The following is a 25,004-nucleotide window of genomic DNA, read 5'->3' as shown; positions in this document are numbered from 1 at the left end:
TCTTTCTCTCTCTCTCTCTCTCTCTCTCTCTCTCTCTCTCTCTCTCTCTCTCTCTCTCTCTCCCTCTGCAGATGATCACCTGTTGCCTCTGGTAGAGAAAATCCAACCGGCTGAAGCGAATAAAATTTCATGGATGCTGATTGGGAGTGAAAACAACTTTGAAATCATGAACATGATTTCTGATCCTGATCTTCTGCGAGCAAAAGGCACGTCTTAAGTTTGCCAATGACCATTTGGATGATCCAGAGGAGTCATGGGAGAAAGTCATGTGGTCAGATGAGACCAAAATAGAACTTTTGGGTCATAATTCCACTAAACGTGTTTGGAGAAAGAAGAATGATGAGTACCATCCCAAGAACACCATCCCTACTGTGAAGCATGGGGTGGTAGCATCATGCTTTGGGGGTGTTTTTCTGCACATGGGACAGGGCGACTGCACTGTATTAAGGAGAGGATGACCGGGGCCATGTATTGCGAGATTTTGGGGAACAACCTCCTTCCCTCAGTTAGAGCATTGAAGATGGGTCGAGGCTGGGTCTTCCAACATGACAATGACCCGAAGCACACAGCCAGGATAACCAAGGAGTGGCTCTGTAAGAAGCATATCAAGGTTCTGGTGTGGCCTAGCCAGTCTCCAGACCTAAACCCAATAGAGAATCTTTGGAGAGAGCTCAAACTCCGTGTTTCTCAGCGACAGGCCAGAAACCTGACTGATCTAGAGAAGATCTGTGTGGAGGAGTGATTTCTAAGTGGGAGAACTTGCAAAATAGCAGGGTGTTCAAATACTTATTTTCCTCACTGTATATATATATATATATATATATGATGTGTAGACTAAACCTCCTCTGCATTTTTCTTTCAGGAAACAAAGATGCTCTTTGGCACAAAGAAAAAGAGGAAGAACAAGAAGATATATTTATAATAATAATAATAATAATAATTTTTTTAAATATGATATTAATATTGCATGTTATTATATTTTTTTATGTTTATATACTTATAATATATTATTTAGGATAATAAATAAAGACAATCCACAATGTAAATGTTTTCGAGTGTTTCGAATCGTGATTATTAAACATTTTATAAGAACTTTAAGAGGAACTTGTCAAGTGATTGTGATACACATGCATGAAAGAAGAACATTTTAATAAATATTTTCCTGAAACCAGCAACAAATCAACATCACACTTTTAAACCTTCATTCATACATATTTATAAAATCAAAGCTTTTAATGTATCAATATTTTTTAAACTACAAAAGCTCTTTTTTAGCCAGTGACATACAGTGCAGTATTATAGCCTGATGATTTTCATTTATTTCATAAAGATTTTATACAAATAGTTTGTAATTCTTCTTTCTAATTTTATTCTGCATGTGTGGGTGTTTCCTCTATTTGTGCACCAGCTCTCATAACAGTTCCTACTGCTGTAACTGTATAATAAAGGCATTTAAAACACTATAAATATATAAAAAGTGTCTACGTCCAGCTGGTTCAGCATCTCCATCATGAATTCCACTGATGCTTCATCTGCTTTAGAGTCACGTGAGCTCCATCCACCAACACTACAGGGATGTGGAGCTCACTGCCACGTACCGTTTCATTTCACTAATTCTCCAGGGCAGACCCCCGAGTAGATGTCAGAGGGGTAGAATCAAATCTGCCCTTCCCAAGTGATGTTATTGGAGTAAACATGAATATACCTCTACCTTTTCCCAAATCATCCCCTTAATCCTTTTTTAAAGGAAAGAACAGTATGTAGAAATAAAATCCACCCTCCTATAAAATCTACAGCTTTAAACCCAACTTGTAATCTCACTGAACTGAAGCATTGATTCACTTAAATCATAGTACATTTGTATCATTTGTAATGTATTATTAGTGCAGTTGCAGCTAAATGTAGAGCTGCTACTAGATGAAAAGGATTAGAGGTGATGTAGGGCTTTTGTGTGTGTTTTCAGAAGAATCCAGACTCTGGTGAGGACTATGAGGTCTGTGCTGATGATCACTAAATTGACTGAAGATCACGTTTAGGTTCTTAGTGGTTTTTGATGAGGAACATAATCAGGATCCCCACTCTGTTCAGATTGAGTTTATAATTGTTTACATCATAAACATATAAAGTTCATATATATATATATATATATATATATATATATATATATATATATATAAATAATTAGAATAATAATAATGAAGATGATAATGGGTTCAGCAGGTTCACAGAATAATTCATGAGTCACTGTTCTATGTACAATAAAACATTTTATTTTTAATGACTGAAAATGCTACAAATATGTCAAACGATAAAGTATAATTGATGCAAACACACAAAGGTACAAATACAAATACAAAACAATAGATACAAATAGCAGTAAATCCACAAAAGTAAAATCATAACACAACTATATAATATTAGCACAAATATTTATAAACAGTAAAATGATATCAAGTCTCTGAGTGGCTTAAAATACCGGAAATAAATAATTATTTAGGAGCAGAACTGGAATAAACAGCAGGTGTGGCTGCAGATGAAGGACTGGATGCAGATGAAGGACTGGATGCAGATGAAGGACTGGATGCAGATGAAGGACCGGATGCAGATGAAGGACTGGATGCAGATGAAGGACCGGATGCAGATGAAGGACTGGATGCAGATGAATCACTGGCTAAAGGAGATGGACTTTGACTACCAGGCTGTAAAGACACATATTGTATATTATTAACTTAAAAATAATAATGATGATGATAATGACATATGAAGGTATTTTTCAATTACATGAATCTGCATTGGTACATTTACATTAGGTTTGGCTTCTGAATTGTTGCTGAAGGATCCAGCAAACTATGACTTTGTAAACTGTGTGCTGAAAATGTAAAGATCTGATTTCCCTTTTGAAGAAAACACAAAATCTTCTATCCAATAAAAGACAATATGACTATAAAATATAAAAATAATGAATGAGCAGTGATAATGTAAGTGCAGGCTGTATAATGATGGGGGTGGAGGTAGGGGGCGCTACAGCAGTAGGAGTGGAGTAAAGCAGGTGGAACACTTGCAGCAGGTGGAACACTTACGACCTGGTAAAAGAACAATAAAGAGTGTGGAACACAGGTTTTATTTACCTTTTAGTCCTGGTATTTTTTACAGATTTAAATAAGAAGAAACATCGCAAAATCTAACATTCACACATTAATATGTTTAATCCACAATCATCTCTGTACACTAGTGAGAGTCTGAGGGCAGAAGTGAAGTGATATGAAGATCATGAGCTCTTCTACAGATTCACACCTGTATTGTATTGTATTGTATTGTATTGTATGTTGTATTGTATTGTATTGTATGTTGTATTGTATTGTATTGTATTGTATTGTATGTTGTATCCTCAAAGAAACACTTAAACAAATAGAAGACAGTAAAAGAAAAAGGGGGAAAAGAAAATTACTGTAAATTGGTTTTCATAGAACATGTAGGAATTTGAAGCAGAAGTCAGAACAAGAAAAACACAGGTAGGAACTGAACCTCAGACCCCACTGTAATGTAGAACACAGACACACTGTATGACATTAAATCAGTTCACATTTATTAACAACATCCCGACTTCCCAAGCCATGGCATAATGACACCAGACTCTTTCTCCAAATAATTATAGAGGATCCTCACATACACAAAGCTTCTGTGTCTAAACTGCAATTTCTTGGGGCATCTGATATCAGAACAATGTAAAACTTAAAAGAAAAAAAAAGGCAGGCAAAATATCCCTGTGCCCAAGACCAAGGAACAGCTCATGTATTTCCTAGGAATGTGGTTGCAGGAATTTTCAAGACTGGAAACTTCCCATATGAATTATCAGGAATATTTAGGTATTAACAGGAATTAATGAAAATACAGTTGGAATTTACAAAATTGCAAGTTATCCTATAACAGGGAACTTAAATGTAGTTACAAAATAACTTGCTTGATAATCAACCAGATTGAATGCAGTTTCAGTTGAATTTCTACCTGCACATTCATCAATCACATGCACACAGCACACTTACTGCAGGGCTCCTGAGGCCGTACCCCTACATGCACTGTGTTTTCTTCCTCTAAACAATGAGTCACGCCTCAAAAAAGGGTAAATATTACTGCCTTATGGGTAATAAAAGACCAATAATCAGGTTCTCAGGTCTACATTCCTTACTATTGAAGTAAACAGGACCAATACAGAACAGTTCATCAGACAGGAACACACACTGATTAGTCCCATCAGCCACAGATCTGCTTCTCACCGCTCGTTTCCCCCCGGCTCCACCCTCCATTCACCAACCGCCGCTCGTGCACGCACCCGCTGCTCCATCCAGCAGTAGTGTTCAGGTGTTGTGAGGTGAATCCAGTGTTAACCCTGTCAGAATAACTGCTGAAAGATCATCCACTTTCTTGTGCCAATCCATGCGATTAATTATAAAGTACAGATGTTTAAGTGAATCAGGTTCTGCCCCACATTAACTGTCAGCTATATTGCTTTCAGAGCTCAAAATGAACAAAGCACTAAAGCTGCAAGAAAATACCTCAACTTCAGATTCTGTCAAATTCCTTTTCTTTAAGGACATCAAACATCACTGACTTTACTAAAGTGGATTTCAAGAAAAAAAATACCATCATTGAATGCTCTCTGTGATGAAGAGACATTTGACATGATTGAAATTCAAAATCTTTATTTATTTAAATAAATTTAAAATATGAAGATGGTGAAACAACATGCACACTAAAGTACATGAAATGTTCGTATTTCACCATCTTCCTCTATTCCTGAATGATTTTCTATTTCTTCAAGTTGCTTCAACAGATCCTCGAAGCTGTCGACATCAAAGGCTGGTACAGAATCCAGGATCTCTGTGCTGTTGTGTGGGTCTTCAGTATGATTCTGGGCTCCAGACTGGTTAAAAAAGTCACAATCCTCATTTAACATGGAAAAGATGTCGTTGTTGAGCAAAGTGATTTCCTCCTCGTCCTCGAGCTGAACCTCACTGCTTGTACACTCAGACCCATAGCAGGTGCTGTAAACAGAAGTGCACAATTTTAGCTGCATATTAAAGTAAATGAGTGGCGATTATGGCGATTATTTAAGATGCAGAGTAAAACTTCATTTGCATGTCATTCTTCTGAAACTGTTCCAATGCAGTTTACTAACTCACTTGGTCTGGCAGAAAGTCGACTCAGAAACAGAAGGGAAAAGAGGAGGATCAAAGCAGAAGTCTTTAGGAGACAGCAGTTCTTGGTGGCTAAGGCCGGGGAACTGATCACTAACTTCAGGCACGAGGTCATGGACTGGTACTTCTTCTGGCATGTTCATGACTATGTGGTGGTTTGGTTGATGATCAGGTCTCCTCTGTGAGTCACTACTCTGCACACTGCCTTTTCTCCTTCCCTTCTTTGGAAGCGGTTTATAAACCCAATCTACATGATAGAAAAGAAGAATTTAAAGAGTAAGAAGCAACATAAAAACAATAAAAATAGCAGAATTGATGTGTTTGTTTTGTTATTTTGCCATTTGTCTATAAAGAAAGTTCACCTACCAGGAAACAACTGTTCATGTTCCTGTTTAAGCCTCCATGATTCAGTGTAGTAGGGTTTCTTCTGTTCTTCACTCAGTTTGTTCCACTGGATCCCAAGCTGCATGCTGATCTCTGCAGAGCTGCTATTTGGATTGGCCTTGGAAAAGATGGGCCGCTGTTTCCTCGCCCAAACCATGTAGGCATTCATTGGCCTTCTGATGTTGCCTTTTTTATCTCTGCACTTGGCAACGTTAAATTTATCTACAAAATAAAAGCTGTTACCCGTCTTATTATCTGTCATTATTTCTCCTTCTTTCTTCTGAAAGTCGCTCTTTCTGGCTGAAAAATCTTTTTTGGTGTCTTGGAGAGCGGATTGTTCAAAACATTGACGCTTATCACTAAAAACAATTAAAAACATTTCAGATGTTTGTTTGCGCTTCATTGCTGTGATCAGTAAATGTTTGTGTTGAACTGCAGCACAACAAAGTTGTCATGACAATAAAAGCGAGTCCAGGGCGCTATCAGAGATACCGACGTCACAAAAGAGGCGGGGCTTCAATGATTCAAATGCAGACACGGAAGCTGAAAACGGGTGGTGTAAAGACAAGTTAAGTGGTGTGTAATTGTAAACCCTACACGAGTTCCTATAGCGCTCCTCTGTTTAGACACAGTAAGGTATTAAAATATTTAGAATTATAATATTTAATAGAAAACACGTGTTTGCAGTTTGGAATGTGATTTTGATAAAAAAAATTATGGGGTTTAATTTGATGGGTAATTAGTTTGTACTGCATGTGGTGACCTGTTGTTGTTATACTTAAAGTGACCATTAGGGGGAGTAGAAGTGCATTGAAAATAGAGAATGAGAGAACACGTGATTAGCGCGTGTCAGATGTGTGTTATGAGCTATTAGAAAATAAATCATTCATTCATGCTACCTGGCCTCATTTCCTTCTGTTTCCTGACAACACTGCACTTTTAACAAACACTTTATTAAATTTCCCTTAGATTATTCATTATACTTACCTTCTCTGAACTCTGAACACAAACAGATGTTTTACTTAAACATATGGTAGTATTTATAGTCTCTGTTTATCTTTCAATCATAATCATCTACTTATTAAGACGTTTCTAGGCAAGAAATTATCATAAGAATAAAATAATCTGGTAAATTAATAACAAGGTAAATTAACTGTAATACATATTTTTTATTGAATACAATCAGGTCCAAAAATGTATTTAAAAAAGAAAAAACATTAATGAAAGATGTGATTGATTTTGATCTGCTGCCAGTCTTTTTACAAGCACTTAGTGTTTTCTCAACTGGTTCACGACTACACCATAATATGTATGGGATTTTTATATCTGTATTAAAATAAGAAACTAAACTCCTATAAAATCATCTCAGCAGTATTAAAATCAAGATTTGGTGATTTCTGTAAAAAGTTTGGTGTGGAATGGACGTCTCTGTTCACCTGTGTACAGCAGCACATGGGGAGGACAACAAATAATGACAAGAAACAAACAAGTGACAAACTTCATTTGGATTTGACTTTTCCTTCATCACCCTTATAGCTGACATGCCATCATTATACACACACAATGAATGTAACACTGATTTGAGGTGATCCATGAAAAAAAAAAAAAACTTCTATTAGTCAGTTCTAAAAATGGTTGTTTTAAGACTAACGAGGCATAAAAACAATTCAAATGTTTACACGTGAGATTCGTAACACCACTTCCACAAATACAAAGTGCCCTAGTGTGAGATTTGATCAGTTATCAGCAAAAACAACTTCCTCCTTTTTGCAAAATCTTGATATTCAAATCCTTGTTTAGTCAATTATTCCCTGGTTCTCCTACAGCTGATGTTCTACTGTATACACAACACATCATCTACAGGAATCATTGATTTCCCCAGACCTGAGGTGAGATACTGAACAGGAACGAATGAGATGAGACTTTAAACTGTTGCTCAGAGACAAGTCCATAACATCTTCTCTTCATCTTCTTCCTCTTGATCTCTTCATCTTTTTCTTTCTCCTCCTGATCCCCTGGTGTTGGACAGAAATCCCTCTGTAACCTATAACATAAAGCTGTTCAAACACTATGTGCTCTGTATTTATCTCTATGTGAGGCACATGACTGGTAGGAGACGAGCTGCTTGGAGTAGACTGAGTCCTCACAGGAGACGAGCTGCTTGGAGGAGACCGAGTCCTCACAGGGGACGAGCTGCTTGGAGGAGACTGAGTCCTCACAGGGGACGAGCTGCTTGGAGGAGACTGTATAATAATAATTTGAATAATATCAAATTTATAATATAAAATATTTCATATAATAAAAATCAAAAGTAATCTTTCAGAGTTGAATCCCAGTGGAAACGCGACTGATCTAAAGCTGCTGCTTTTCAGCTGATACACACTGTGTGGTCAAAAGTATTTGGACACTTGTCTTTTCCAGCCAGATGTGGTTCATAAATTCACATAATTCACATGCACTTTAATGCACCATACAGCCAATTAACATGCAAACTGTTGAAACACTTCATAGAAACAGAATGTAGAATCACTGAAAGCATTTTAAATGGGATTTAAATACCTGGTACAGAGGGAAGCAGGAGCTTTTCTGTAGCTATTATTGCTTTTATGTTCATGGCACAGGACCAAATATCAGTTTATTTTATCTTTCCATAATGAGATGGAATAAATCATAAATGCTGCGGTGCCAATGGAAGATTAAGGAGAGAAAGAGTCTCCAGGGACCATGATGATTTCTTGGCCTGGATGAGGACTGGCTAATAAGCTGATTTAGATTCCTACAGCTGTGCTCCTGGATCTATGTGCTGAATTGGGTCCAGTACTACAGAGGGAAACACACCAGAACCATGCCATCCCCATCCAAATACAGGTCCTCACCACTCTGGGGTTAATGACAACAGGTTGTTTCTAGTAAGAAATGGCAGACAGGGAAATACTTTATATAAATATTATATATAATTAACTTTTTCACAAAGAACTTCTTTAAATATAATATAATTCTATTAAATCTCATGCTATAGGTCTGGTATCTGCACCTGAGTGTCATAATGCCTGTCATTTTGGATGTTATTATTAAGGTGGGTAGTCGATACATCAGGTTTCCCTTCACTGTGGCACACTGACCTTCTTCAGCACATGATTCCTTTATCCTGACACATAGCAGTGTAGGGAACAGACTACAGGCAGCTGCAGGACGTGATGACTGGCTTCTTGGTGACTTTAACAACATGTAGAAATTGTAAACATTGTCCTGATGTAGTCTATAATATGACAGGTGACCGAGGCTTCACCCCTCAGATGCTCCTCACCTCCTTAAATGCAGATGTGGAGCTCTGGATGTCTCAGCTGGCAGATTTCTATACCACCCGGGAAAAGTGTGTAAGATTATCAGGGTGTGTGGTGTTTTGCACAATGTGGCACTGAGGACCAGTTTCCCTCTCCCTCCTGACCTTCCTCCCCCTCAGCATTATGACCCCGAGCCACAGCCCCCTGCCCCACAAGAGGGATATTAACAAGATGCAAGAACCCATGAGGAGGTCATACGGCGTTTGAAAGGAAGACAAAAATCATGGTTTAACTTCATCTATTAATAATTGTGCAATTTTACTTTTGTCACATTTTCCCGAAAGTTTATCATGTGGACTTTAATTATTCAGCTTAAAAGCATCCTCCAGTTGAGAAACACTAATTTAGAATCAGGATTTAAATGATGTCGAACACTTCAATAAACAGATTACACTAAATAGATTTCATATTTTAGATTTTTATTGATTTTATTAATTATTATTGGACATGGAGAGGTTTAGCTTTCAGTTCCTGTCCTTGATGTCCAGACTCACTTGCCTTTTTTTCTCTCTTTTTTCTTTTTTTTTACTGGAATGGGCGATAGTCGTCTGATCCAGTGCGGCAGGGGAGCAGATATAGAACTGTGAGACTTCAGTGCAGACCACACCTCATCGTGAAACCTCAAACCAGCACCGTGACGTCTCGATGAGAATACCATTGAGTCTCTCCTGATTGTGTGACATTTGCGACAAAGGATAGGACGACGATTCCAATCACGATGTTTCGCTGGTTCAGTTGTCCATAGAACATAGCCACAGAAGGTGATGGTGTAGTACGTTACAAAGGTGCTTTGCATGACGAAGTCCGTGAAGAGAAAACTGTGAGTGCTCGGAGCACCCAGCGAGCGTGCAGGAACTCCAAACGATTGGGCAAGGGTAATAGCCCTACGCACATGAAAGATACGGGTGATCAGCTGAAGTCCAGCAGGAAGATCATAGACAGAGTTCTGGATGGAATCTAGCCACATTCCATCTTGGGAGAACATGTCAGCATGGTGCAGAATGTCGATCACCGGTCTGAACCGGTCCGCATCAGTTTCCCAAACAAATTCGTCCTTTTCTGGAGGAAACCTGAACCATTTACGGGGTAAATGATGGCACCGTTTACCTAAAGGACAGGTGGGCTGCTCCAGGCACCACAGGCAATGCTTTTGAAGAACAAGGAAAAAACAAGCATCGCAGGGAGCTCTAGAGGTGAGAAAGTTGAAGTGATACCCCTCAGCACATGCTTCGATGTGCGCACACGTGCCTTGATGCAGACGCATATCTTGCAGAAGCCTCCTTTGTTCACCAGCTGCCATGTTCCTGCACACAGCATAAAATACACACAACAACAACAACATGATTTATATACGATATTATCATTATATTTAGGATCAAAATTGAAGCGTAGAAAGGGTTTAGTGATTTTAGTTATAAGGAAACGTTTGTTACAGTCATTTTTTCTCATCGACTAGGGCCATAATCCCTCCATCCAAATTCACATAGATGTTTTGATCCATATCTGTGGAGATGTTTTCTGTAGAAGACACTTCACCTGTAATTTTATACACTGGGAGTTGTACGTATTGTCTAAACAATGACAAGGAATTCCACAACAGATAAAACATGCCACGGCTGCAAGGATTATTAAAATTGTAGTCCCACTCTGACCCTATTCTACTCTATTTATTAGTATATTATGTTAATTATACTTGGAGTAAACAGGTTACATGAGTTTGATTAAAATATGGGCTAAATAGGTTAAATTAAGCTACTTCATTGTATCTAATAGTTTCTATACTAATTATTAGGTCAATTTGTTGGATTAATTAAAAAAGCTAAACTATAAAAGCTAAGCTTAACTGGCCGGCTAGTTACCCATGCTAATGTCGCTAAATAATTACTTTGTACTTTTCAAGTCTTCTACTAAATATTCTACAATATTCTACCATAATTATATAGACGACTTACCAGGTACCTGTATAAAGAAATGTTCAATAGAAGAGGATTTTTAATGTTTTTTTAGTTGCTGCTAATCGCTGCTGCTTCTTGCTGCTGTTTGTTTGTTTGGTGGTTGTCAATTTTAGTGTCTTTTTACTTACAATTGCTAAATTCACAAATGAGAAACAAAAGCACGCTCTGACTTATATAGACGTGTCACACTGTGACATCACACCTAGATGCCCCGCCCTCTGCCTGTGACATCATCATGTCACTCACTTTCTTTCTCTCTCTCTTTCTCTCTATCTCTCACACACACACACACACACACACACACACACACACACACACACTTTGCGCATGTACAGATTACAAAGGGAAGATTACACACAAACCGGAAGTTGACCCAAGTGACTATATGAATGTTGTAGAATCATAAATGACCAGATGAAGCTGACTGAGGTGAACCCCTGAAACTAACCCAGGAACAGAGTAGGAACATTCTGACCACCTGCTGGTTTCTTTTTGAGAGACTGCTGAAAGGAAATTTCTTGAACTATCTATGGATTCAGTCTCGGTCGATCTCATTGTTTTGACTAGAAGCGACCGAACTGAACTCTTGAACCGAGTCACTTGAACTGAATCTAAGGAGTCGAAATCATCGAAAAGAATCTTTTCGAACTGAATTGACCAAACTGAATGGACTAAATTATTAAAATGAATCTATTAAATAGTTCTTTCTGATGTTTTTCTACTAAATGCGGTTGTCAAAAGTTATACTTGAACTATGATGTTATGAGGCTGCATTGGAACTAAACTTTATAGTATTGTGTGCACCAGATGAACCCATGAAGAACTCATGTATTGTAAACTGATTTAATCTCTGTGTTATTGTGATTTAATATTTAAACTGATGCTGTGAATACTGTATAATACCTGTTTATTTTATTACTTTAACTTCTGTTCATGTAAAATTTGGTTCAAACAGAACCTTAATTTTATTATCATTTACTTTTGTCCCGTTTACCAACATTTTATCATGTGGATTTTAATTCTTAGTTAAATTTAAATGATGTCCAATAATAATTTAATAATAGAAACAAAACACACACTATATTTAAGATATTTATTTATTTTGAAGGAATAAAAAATATTTAGTTACAATATTCACTGATATTTTTGTATTTTATTATATGTAGGACATGTCCAGCTTGATCTCCTCTTTTTCTTTCTCTGGTTTTCTTTCTCTAGTGCTGAAGTCATATTGCTGAACAGCTGTACAGCTTCCTCCAGTCACTCTCGGGTTTCCATCCTCATTTCTCTTCCCTCACCTAAGAATCTTTGTTTCCTCAGAGATTTTCTAGGATGCAAAAAAAATAAATATCTCAGCCATCAGGATCCCAATCCAGAATAAAGAGGAAAGAAGAAGAGGGGAAACGTATAAAAGATAAAGGCGTGTATGCAGCTCTATCACTCATCTCTTTATAAGGATAGTAAAAGCTAATGCATTGAATGAAACAGGATAATAACTGTATATCACTTAGATTATGCCATGACGCTACTGTTTTTCTAATGTTCAAATACCAGTCTTATGCTCATTGTGTTTTTCAGAATCAGAATCAGAAAGTCATCCCGATTTGTCCAGATGTTGCAGGATAAAGTGCAGTCCCATGTTCATCGCTACAGTAATTCCAAAATCGCCTCTGAACCTTTCAGGAAGAAATATGGTGCATAAAATTGGCATTGGCGATTTAGTTTTTTGTAACCAATATTTCACTGTCATTTCCTTCTGTTCTCATAAGATTTAATCCCTGATAATACAGAGGACTCCAAACCAGATGAAGTCAAGTCAAGAGACTTTTATTGTCATTTCTACTATACACAGTGGTACACAGTACACAGTAAAAACGAGACAACGTTCCTCCGGAACCCTGTTGCTACACTAAACAATAACATAAAGCTACAACACAACACAAGCTACATAAAGTGCATCGAGTGCAACCTGGTGCAAACAGTGCAGACAAAAAACAGTACAGACAGACAACACAAGACATGACACAAAACCAAGATAGCGCTGACCAGTAAACCTACCGTATACTTGGTTATACAGTACTGTAAACTGTAAAAACTATAAAAACTATACCCGGGAGTGAATATAAGAACACAATGTAGTGCAAAAATACAGCAGCAGTCAAGATGTGCAGAAGACAGAATGTAAACAGTGTAGTATAATATAACAAAGTCGAAGGTGCAAAAAAGCATGTAAACAATATAGTAGTCGAAGGTGCAAAAGACGGCATGTAAACAATAATACAGTGAAAGGTGCAAAAAAACAGCAGTTAAACAGTGTAGTACAGTCAAATATGAATAATAATAAATAAATGATGGTGCAATGAATTGAGATGAGTGATGAGTGTGTGTTAAGTGTTAAGTCCAAGTTGTACAGTTTGATGTATTAAGTAGCCTGATGGCTTGCAGGAAAATAGCTGTTGCACAGTCTTGTTGTGACGGCCCGAATGCTTTGGAACCGTTTTCCTGATGGTAGGAGAGTGAAAAGTGTGTGTGACGGGTGTGTGTGGTCGTCCACAATGCTGTGTGCTTTGCGGATGCAGTGTGTCGTGTAAATGTGCATAATAGAGGGGAGAGAGACTCCGATGATCTTCTCAGCCGTCCTCACTATCCTCTGTAGGGTCTTGCGGTCCGAGACGGTGCAGTTCCCAAACCAGGCAGTGATGCAGCTGCTCAGGATGCTCTCAATGGTCCCTCTGTAGAACGTGGTCAGGATCGGGGGAGGGAGATGGGCTTTCCTCAGCCTTCTCAGGAAGTAGAGACGCTGCTGGGCTTTCTTGATGATGGAGCTGGTGTTGAGTGACCAGGTGAGGTTGTCCGCCAGATGAACACCAAGGAATTTGGTGCTCTTGACGATCTCCACTGACGAACCATCAATAATCAGTGGAGATTGGTCGCTCTGTGCTCTCCTGAAGTCCACAACCATCTCTTCAAATCTGCCCTTCCCAAGTGATGTTATTGGAGTAAACATGAATAAACCTCTACCTTTTCCCAAATCATCCCCTTAATCCTTTTTTAAAGGAAAGAACAGTATGTAGAAATAAAATCCACCCTCCTATAAAATCTACAGCTTTAAACCCAACTTGTAATCTCACTGAACTGAAGCATTGATTCACTTAAATCATAGTACATTTGTATCATTTGTAATGTATTATTAGTGCAGTTGCAGCTAAATGTAGAGCTGCTACTAGATGAAAAGGATTAGAGGTGATGTGGGGCTTTTGTGTGTGTTTTCAGAAGAATCCAGACTCTGGTGAGGACTATGAGGTCTGTGCTGAGGATCACTAAATTGACTGAAGATCACGTTCACGTTCTTAGTGGTTTTGATGAGGAACATAATCAGGATCCCCACTCTGTTCAGATTGAGTTTATAATTGTTTACATCATAAACATATAAAGTTCATATATATATATATAAATAATAAGGATAATAATAATGAAGATGATAATGGGTTCAGCAGGTTCACAGAATAATTCATGAGTCACTGTTCTATGTACAATAAAACATTTTATTTTTAATGACTGAAAATGCTACAAAAATGTCAAACGATAAAGTATAATTGATGCGAACACACAAAGGTACAAATACAAATACAAAACAATAGATACAAATAGCAGTAAATCCACAAAAGTAAAATCATAACACAACTATATAATATTAGCAAAAATATTTATAAACAGTAAAATGATATCAAGTCTCTGAGTGGCTTAAAATACCGGAAATAAATAATTAGAGGAGCAGAACTGGAATAAACAGCAGGTGTGGCTGCGGATGAAGGACTGGATGCAGATGAAGGACTGGATGCAGATGAAGGACTGGATGCAGATAAAGGACCGGATACAGATGAAGAACCGGATACAGATGAAGTACTGAATGCAGATGAAGGACCGGATGCAGATGAAGGATCGGATGCAGATGAAGGACCGGATGCAGATGAAGGACCGGATACAGATGAAGGACTGGATGCAGATGAAGGATCGGATGCAGATGAAGAACCGGATGCAGATGAAGGACTGGATACAGATGAAGGACTGGATACAGATGAAGATCCCGATTTGTCCAGATGTTGCAGGATAAAGTGCAGTCCCATGTTCATCGAAGAAAGGAAGAAATATTGTGCATAAAATTGGCATTGGCGATTTAGTTTTTTGTAACCAATATTTCACTGTCAATTCCTTCTGTTCTCATAAGATTTAATCCCTGATAATACAGAGGACTCCTAACCAGATGAAGTCAAGTCAAGAGACTTTTATTGTCATTTCTACTATACACAGTGGTACACAGTACACAGTAAAAACGAGACAACGTTCCTCCGGAATCCTGGTGATACACTAAACAATAACATAAAGCTACAACACAACACAAGCTACATAAAGTGCATCGAGTGCAACCTGGTGCAAACAGTGCAGACAAAAAACAGTACAGACAGACAACACAAGACATGACTCAAAACCAAGATAGCGCCGACCAGTGAACCTACTGTATACTGGTCGGCGCTATCTTGGTTTTGTGTCATGTCTTGTGTTAGAGACAATGCTGTTTGTTTTGCGGATGCAGGGTGTCGTGTAAATTTGCATAATAGATGGGAGAGAGACTCCGATGATCTTCTCAGCCGTCCTCACTATCCTCTGTAGGGTCATGCGGTCAGAGACGGTGCAGTTCCCAAACCAGGCAGTGATGCAGCCGCTCAAGATGCTCTCAGTGGTAGTCCAAATGTTATGAAGTTAATTCTAAACTATAGGCCTCTTATAAAGATGAGCAGGGTGCATCCAGGTAAAACCATGCACTCGTGAAAACACATCATCGGGTTGTCATTAAACTGAATCTGTTGTCAGAAGAGAAGAAGGCTGGCATTGCTCCAGTTATTGACGTAATTTTGTTGTATTTTGATCGAGACACATTCACTTTATAACACACCAATAAAAAAATGGTGAAGACTAACAAGAATTCTGAGAGATAAATAAGAAAACTCTTCACTAACTCTTCCTCTGGCCACAGAAAAGCCAACACATCCTTTTGCATCCTAAAACGAAGCCTGAAGTCTTCCAATGTTTGTAAATCGAATAATCTGTGTCCAGCGACTGTTCTAGACATCACCAGAACTAGAATTCTGACTGGTTCTGCTCTCGTGAATCCACTGTTGCTGATCATCAAAGCAGTTCTCTCTTAACCTGTGCACCATTTGGTCTGTTGACCTTAGAAGACTGCCTAAGTGAGAACTCAGGGCTGAATCAGGAGAGATCTCAATAAAAGATTATTTCTCTTTAGTAGGAAGGAGCCACATCCATAATGAAGATGGAACTTACTCACTGGAGTTTTTTTTTTTTTTTTTAGCTTATCCTGATATTAGCTGTAGGACTACATTTCAAAACAATATGTGCACAGATGTCATCACCTAATCCTCCTTATCCTCTGTGAACACATTATTTAAAAAGCCCCACATATGCAAGGAGAAGAGACTTGATTAGAGCATCCAGATCCACCTCATGCACATGCAGCCAACACGTGGTGGACACGAGCAAATTCCACTGCTAAATCCTGTTACATATATACCTGATAATGATGCTGATGGACATATTATTAAACAAGCACGGAGAAAAAAAATTCTGAAGCCTCTCGTTTTCTTGGAGAATGTAAAATAAATGCTGAGGAAGGTTTGCCTGAACAGATGAGATGAGATGTGAAAGAACGGTAAAGTGGCTTTGCTAACGTGTGTCTATTTCTCTTGTACCTGCGTCACTGCTGTATTTCAGTTTATTACAATTTCTTGGATAATCTTGGTATAATTCTGTGAAGTTAGCATGCTAAGCTAGCCCCGGTCCGTCCTCAGAGAGCATGGAGTCCCGCTGACCTTCACTCGCTTTATACACAGTTTACAGCCGTTTTTATCTTATTTATGACTGTAATATCGCTCTTCTCTCAGGAACAACAGAAAAGTTGTGAAGACATGATATTTTATCTGTTCTTTACCTCTGTAATGTGCGCATGCGCTGAGTGTGTCTGTGTGTGTGTGTGAGAGAGAGAGAGAGAGAGAGAGAGAGAGAGAACGCGTGCGAGAGAGAGAGAGACCGGGTGACGTCACAGACGGTGGGCGGGGCATCTCTGTGTGACGTCACAGTGGGTCAATGTCTATAAGTCAGAATGCGTCTGTGTTTCTCTAATTTCTAAGGTTTGTGCGTTTGAGTAAAGACACGTAAACATGGTGCTCTTCAGAAGGTTTAGAGAAATTTTTCAAACCAGAAGAAAGAAGAAATCTGAGCAGATTGCTGAATCGAAGGAGAAGCTGGAACACATGGAGAAAGTAGTAACAGACTTGGATGCATTTAATAATCTGATGATAGAGAAGTTAGCAAAAGAGAATGAAGAGAAAGCCATTCTGCTGCAGACGGTGCAAAAGCTGGAGGCTACTTTGCCTTCTGAGCGAAAGCAGTGGGAACAGGACATAAATGAGAGAAACTCCACACATCTCCAAAACATCACCGAGCTCCAGTCTTCCCTGAAGCTCTATGAGAAACAGAAGGAAACAGTAGAACGTGAGAGAGAGAGCTGGGTGAGAGAACAAAAGCGACTGCTGGAACGTGTTGCTCAGCTTGAGGCCACTTTGAAAAGAGAGAAAGAAAAGAAAGCCAAACTAGACACTGAGAAGAGGAACAATTTACAGCTCCAGACCATCAGAGAGCTTCAGGATTCTTTGAATCTCTTTGAGAAGGAGAACAATAATTTGATGAGAGACCGAGACGAATTGGAGACACGTCTTGCTCTGCGAGAGGCCACTTTGCTTTCTGAGCAAAATAAACACAGAAAAGAAAAAGAGAAGGCCAAACAAGACCTGGAGGAAATTACTTCCTCACACCTCCAAACCACCAGGAAGCTCCAGGATTTCCTCAACCACTGTGAGGAAGAGAAAAAGAGGGCAGAGCACAAGAGAAATAATTTGATGAGAGAACGAGAGCGACTGGAGGAACATGTTGCTCAGCTGGAGGAAACTTTGAAATTTGAAAGTGAATTTAAGAAAAAACAAAAGTCCAAACAAAACATCACTCGCTTTATAACCAGATTCCTCAATAATTCATGAGGAACAGGAAATGGCAGCACTGGAGAGCAACAATCTGCAAACCTCTGGACAGGTTTAGATTCAGCATGTGAGCACATGCCATACATATAATAAAGGACAAAACATCAATGTTTATTGTAATATTTAATAAAAATTTTATATTTTAATATTGTGTCTGTTTTGTGTCTTTTATTAAAGTGTTGGACTTCATTTAAATCGTAACTAAGAATTAAAATCCACATGATAAAATGTTGGGAAAATGTGACAAAAGTAAATGATAATAAAATAAATGTTCTGATTAAAATAATTTGAACATGAACAGAAGTTAAACTGATCAAAACTATCGATTGCTGCAAAAAGTTTAGTTTGAATGCAGCCTTATAACATCTACTGTTTAAATATAACTTCTGACCACCTCAGTTAGTTACAAAACATCAGAAATAAATCTTTGGAATTCAAAACAACAATTTAATTCAATAGATTTATTTTAATAATTCAATCCATTCAGTTTAATCGATTCATTTAAAAAAGATTTGGTTCGGTAATTTCGACTCCTTAGATTCAGTTCAAGTCACTGAGTCAGTTCACTGGTATTGATTCAATTGAGTCTGAATTGATTGATCCAAATAAATCTTATCATCTGCTGGTATCTACACACAAACACAATTCAGTTTAAATAACAATGCTTCTTATAAACCTGGTAGAAAAACGTGTACTTTAACAGATTGCCAGTTTTGAAGTAGAATTCCATAACATTACTTAAATTGTGTGAATTGTGTAACTCGAGTAATTCAAATACAAAAAAGCATCGAGGCAAATAACTTGGCTTAGTCTATTTAACTACACACAGAGCACCGCGTTTCCCCACGGACCATTCTTACTGATGCACCACCCGCTAAACTCTGAACAGGTAACACAGAAGACGCTGCAGAATGAAAAATGGAAGAACGGGAGGAGAAAACAGCGAGGGCTGAGGAGAAGATCCAGGCCAAAGAAAACGAAAAATGTTTCAAAAGTTTTTTATTAAAAGAGGAATGAAGCAGCTCTCCTAAAGCTCTAAATCCACAAACATTTGGGGGATTTCGAACGCTTAGTTCAGGCAACTCTTAAAGGTTAATACTTTTCAACTACGTAAATCGTTTCACCAGCAGGTTTGAGTTCATCTACATCTCAAGCTTTAAATGCTGACTGAAATAGTTCAAGCTTGCATTTGAAAAGCATGTTTCTGCACATGTAAAGTCAGTACCTTGTTGATTTTAGGGATCTTGTTGGGGTCTATTGTAATGTTCATGCTCACAGTGTTCATGGTCTCATGACTTGGAAATACTGTAGAAGAAACAAGAAATAACAACAAAAAGTTGCAGTGCATTGGTTAAGTGCTGTGAAAAGAAAGGGGACTAAGCTGTAAAAAGGATTAGTCTAGAACACATATGCCCTCTATAACCTCGCCTATTCATGCCCATGGATCGTAGCTTTTCTTGAACTTTTCTTTGCTCCTCCTGCTCCTAAAATTTGGCATCCATGTGGATATTTACATTGTGATTCCACAGTTAGAATCACAAATAGGCTTAAATGCACTAAAACATAAAGAAGGAGATGTGATGTTTTACTTACCGCAGCCAGAGATTTACACATGATCCCGTACCCCACAGAGAAGTTGGGCTCATCAATGGCTTTCTCAAAAATCAGGTCGACGACACCCTTAAGTCGCTCCTCTGTGTCGATGTGGAGCTCTTTCACCTGCTTCATCAGCTGATTGAACATCTCTGCCGTCAGTTTGTTAAGGAAACCGCGCACCGTCCGGAAAAGCTCACGCAACACACAACATCAGCACGACTGTATATAAATAATATCTGCATCCAGGTATGGGTGGAAGCCCCTCTGGCTTCTGCACACAATCAGCCATGAACTGGATGCTCAAAAAAAAGTCTCTACTATATTGTATCCTCTTATTCTCCATCTCTGGCTCTGAGAAAGAAACGAGCAAAAGCAGACATGAAAAGTAGTGAAAAACATGATGAAGTGTGCGAGTCAGAAGAAGTAGGTCTCACTGTGCATTTCATCCTCAGAGCTGGGCTCGGGTTCGTTCTTCGGCGGCTCGGCTTCCTGCGCTTCGATCTCATCTGCTGGTGTTTCTGCTGAAGCCAGATGCTCCACAATCACAGGAGACACACTGGAATTCTCGACTGTGGTTGAGACTGGCTCAAGGTCAAAGTCAGACTGCTGGAAAGCGAGCTCTGGCTTATCCTAACACACAAACACACCCAATTAATAATAAAACACCAGTATTACTGTGAATTTGTAGTGTAAATGTAGGTTTCACACATTCACCGAAGTGAACGACAGCATTTCTATCTTTATATATAGTTATTTAAAGAAATACTCCAGTGTTGGCACCTCAGTTTATATCTACAGTATTTGTAGTCCATGTTCAAAAACTACAACCAAGAGCTAACATGCCTCCTAGTTTATTGAGACGAGCAGAAAACGTTACTCATCACTCGATTACAATGAAAGTCAAAGGGCAGTTGTGGGAAAAAGGAAGGATTATGTGAGATTTTTATACGCCATTACCAAAAGATAATATTGCATATTGAAATTTAAAGATGTTTAATTCTTTTATTTGTAAAAAACGTATTTAAAAAGTACGGGTTTTATTTCTAAAAGTACGGATTTGTTCTTTCAGGCTACTTTTGTAGTCAACACCGTTTAACATGCACAACAGTTTAACAATTTGCAATACGTCTTAATTAAAACATGTTGGAAAATGCTGGACTACACGTTTAATTTAGTCACATTGTAAAAGATTTTGACCAATTAAAATCCAGTGCAGGGACAGCGACGATTCCTAAACTCACCTCTCTGAGCGATCGGGAGTCGTCAGGACGAGGAGCTGTGTCTGTTTCGGCTCATCGATGGTGAATAGAGCAGAAGCTGGAACCTCTGGGGGCACGTGCACAGGCTCTGTTTTATCTGGCTTTGGTGTGACGGCTTGTGCAGGACCGGGCTCAGCTGAAGAGGTAGACTTTTCAGCGCCATCGAATGCAGCAGATTTTACTGAATAACTCTCAAGCTGTTCATCTGTAGACAACAGAGACAGTAGCAATTAAATCACTGACTAGACGAGTCAAAAATAAAAAAAATTATAATAATTGAGGCTCATATACTCAGAAAATGAACCAGTACTGAAACAAAGAGTAAGCACACGCACCGTCCTCTTGGTAGATGGATGATGCTGCAGTGGAGGGACCATTGGGAATGGAGTCTGGTTCAAAGCATTCAAATTCAAGCACCAGGGTACACACATGACCCCTGACCTTTCTCACAACTACATCGAACAACCTCCAAGTCTCTACCATGTCCCTGTGTGCCTCATTACATATAGCACAGTTAGGTATGGTAATGTAGGTGAAGTAATGTGGGTGAGATAAACTCAGGCAATGCAGGAGGGAAAGACAGGGCAGAGTGAGGGAGGAAGTGCAGGCCAGACAGGGGTGGGATTTTAAAGTCAGGCTAGGAAAGGTAGGTAGAACGTATTTCCTGATTAGCACACATTAGCATACAGATATCATTTTGGTCCAAACTCAGTAATGATTTCGTTCAAATAGAGTTCATAGAGTAAGTAGTTTCATTGATTTGTACAATTCTGATATACTTCATGAATAACCTTCACTCTGTTTAATCAAATCAGAGCTGTGTCCTTTTAGAGCGGTTGCCAGTTGCGCTCACATTCCTCTATATGGAGATTCATTCCTCTTCGTTTAGTTCACTTAAAGACAGAGTAAGTGATCAAGGGGTTTACAAAATGAGGCCGTTTGGCTGCGGTAAGTAAAATCTAAATGAACAGTGTGTTTAGGTGATGAGGAAGTGATGGGCTTTAGTTTATTCTGTGTGAAAAACAGTGTGTGTTTGAACTGTACATTACCAGCATTTGTTCTTCTGGAGAACTCGCAGTCATGTTCACCACCACAGGAACGTAGGTCCCCGAATACTGTTGATTAGAACAACGTGAAAATGTCTGTCACTACATGTGACATCATATTTAATGTTCTCTCTTATACTTGCTCAATACAGATCTAGAACATATACAGAATATATATTTGTCAATATTTAGTGTAATTGAAGAAATGAGAATGCAATATTTCTGTATGTTGTTGCAGTTTTAAAGTGAACATTCCCACTGCAGTAAACAAACGTCTGGTCTCAACAACGGCCTTCGATTCAATAGTGGACTTACAATGTTTGCATGTTACTATGACAGCATGACATTTGACTATGAAGTTTCATTGGTGGATTAAAAAGATTGTTGCACCAATCAGGGATGCTACGTCACAGAGATGGTGATGGCGCGACTCTACATGAGCTCCTGTAGTGTTTCTCTGTAGAAACACACACCCGGGTTAGAGGCGAGCGCCCCCTGCTGGACTTTTGTTCGGTAAGCTTTCCAGTCTATTGATTATTGCTGTTTGTTTCTTGTCTTTCTTCTATCTTATTGTGTACAGGCCACAAATGCATCGTTTTCCATGCTAAGAGCATCTTTTATTCGTTGATCCATTCCCTGGTATTACTCGAAGCATTAGTGCCCCCGTATGGCACTCATCAGTATTACTGATCACTGCTAGTGATTGGAAGATGGCCTCATTTCAGTGACTTGGTTCTTTAGATCATTTCGTTCCTTTGATCAGAAATAATATAAAATGGTACATTTCCAATAAGCAGATACCCATACACACGTCTACATACACGAACTCTGACATTAGTTCCAATAATGAAAATATGACAAGGCAGCTAAAGGACAAATGATGATAAACAGAATGAGTAGCTCACCCTCATCTCTTCTGGTCCGTATCGTTCATTCCTTAATCACGTGACTCCCATAATTATTGTAACAATAACATCAAGATTCGGACTAAAAAAATAATTAAAATACTCGCACAAGAGGCTTCATGACATGAACCTTTTTATAAACCGAACAAAATAAAAATTCTTCCATGCAAATGCGTTAACACGATTAATGCTGTTGATAAGACCCAATACTTGAGGGACAAAATGTGCTTCCTCAAATCTCCACCTCCTCTTCACCTGGCATCCGTATCAGATCTCGAATCGGCCCATTTATCATTCCTTTCAGAAAATATACACAAAGTGCACGTCACAAAGTCGTGATTGTGAACATCACATCAGCTTAGATAACGTCTCATGTAAAAAGTCCACTGCTAAATCTTTCAATCGGACTGATTTGAATCGGAATGACAGGATCGCGGGTACCTGCACAGCGACATCGAGAACACGAGCACCAGGAAAACAGCGAGTGTGCACCTTACCTTTGTTTTCGGTAGCGCGGACATGCCGGACGATGGAATCTCCAAGAATCACAGTATGACGTTCCGTCTCGCGGAGAGGGGCGAAGCGGTTCTCGGTCGAGATCTCGAAGGCCGGTGGTGGTGGTGGGGGAGACGTCCTGGACCGGGGCTTGGCTCGTGTCTTCCGCTGCTGCAGCATCCAGGGTCCGTGGGCCTGGGCAGAGAAACACGCGGAGTTGAGGTGCTGGAAGCGTTAGATTCAACCCGGGAATTTACCTGGGACGAGTGAGCGTCCGCCCGGGATGTTTCCAGCACCGCTTTCCGCTCTCGCAGCTGGGCATCGAACGAGTCCTCACCTGTGCTCAAAGGCAGACACACAAAAAAGGAGAGATAAATAGTAAAGTTTGTTTAAAAACACAGTCAAACACAGGAAGCTACGTCACAGAAAGTCTGCAAGCAGAGAGTCTCCTTTCCACGTCATGACCTGCTCCCATCCTGCTGCCACCTAAAAAGATAAATAACTAACAACAATCTGCACTTACTTTATCTTTACAGTAAATACATTTACAAATAAATACATAAATACATAAATACAATATGAATATAAATAATAATAAATTGTAATAATAATAATAATAAATACATTTTTCACTACAAAGTCATTTTCCTAAAAACAGATCTTTCTTGCTTTGTTTGTTGCAAAGTCATCAATTACATCATCGTTGCAAATCTGACCAGCACTTGTATGGTTGATGAACAGCCCCCAAAATACTTATAATTCTTATTATTATTATCATAACTGCAGTAACACACACACACACACACACACACACACACACACACACACACACACACACAGCTGCATTAACACATTTAAATCACTATCTCTCTAATCACACTTAATTCCTCCAGGATTAATTACAGGTTGGGTGACCTCTAACCTCTCGTGTGGTGCTGATGTTCCTCCTCAGAAGTCCGTCTGCTGTCTGAAGTCTCAGCTCCACCCTCTTCAGGTCATCAGACTTCATCAGGGCTGTCAATTAAACACAACCTATGTTTATCTACACTTATGATACCAGGACGAGAAAAACCCCCTCTGAAGATGTTCTTCTTAAAGACTGAAATCCGTATCAGAGCTCTTTTATAGAAATATATATATGACTGTATAATGCTGCTGCCATTAGGACTTTATTTCACATCACATGAATCTGCTGCACTTGTGAGTGGATTTGATTCGGACTTTTCTGATAAGCGTCTCTAATAGATCAGTGTAATTATTATAATATTAACGCTTAGTGGCGTCTCACCGTCCAGACTACAATTATCTCATACATACAACTGAGCATATCATTTAAACTCACACCTAGAGGTCGACTGATACAGGATGACCAATATATGTTGCTGATTTCTTTTGTCCGATATGTTTGTCCAAATAAAATCTCGACAAATTTAAACCTATTTTGTAATGACACTGAATTGAAATAAAAAAAACTAAATAAAAAATCTGTGTGACATGAACAACTCATATTTCTTGTCCACTTATTACACTATTTATAACTTTTAGAATAAACTTTAAAAACTGGACCAATATAAAGTTTGTTCACAAACTTTTACTAAACTGAGTTTATTTATATGATCATCACCATTCATTACATCGCATTACCTCTGTCTTTGTCCCGCTTTTCTTCTTCTACACTTTTTCTTCTTTTTTATTTAATTTGTATTGTTTTCC

General features: G+C 38.7%; 1 long non-coding RNA gene across 1 annotated transcript in view; it reads right to left on the bottom strand.

The window, feature by feature from the left end:
- The window catches only part of LOC310725688, a 104,293-nt gene extending 84,428 nt beyond the window's left edge, over positions 1 to 19,865 (bottom strand). Inside the window, exon 1 of the long non-coding RNA XR_014533467.1 lies at positions 19,584 to 19,865. This is a non-coding gene — a long non-coding RNA (uncharacterized lncRNA). The remainder of the gene's footprint in view (positions 1 to 19,583) is intronic.
- Between the last annotated feature and the right edge of the window lie 5,139 nt (positions 19,866 to 25,004).

Source organism: Silurus aristotelis, assembly GCF_946808225.1.
Source record: "Silurus aristotelis genome assembly, chromosome: 1".
In the NCBI taxonomy this organism is placed as follows: Eukaryota; Metazoa; Chordata; class Actinopteri; order Siluriformes; family Siluridae; genus Silurus; species Silurus aristotelis.
Note: the sequence above shows the minus strand (reverse complement) of the source record. Positions and strands in the feature narration are given on the sequence as shown.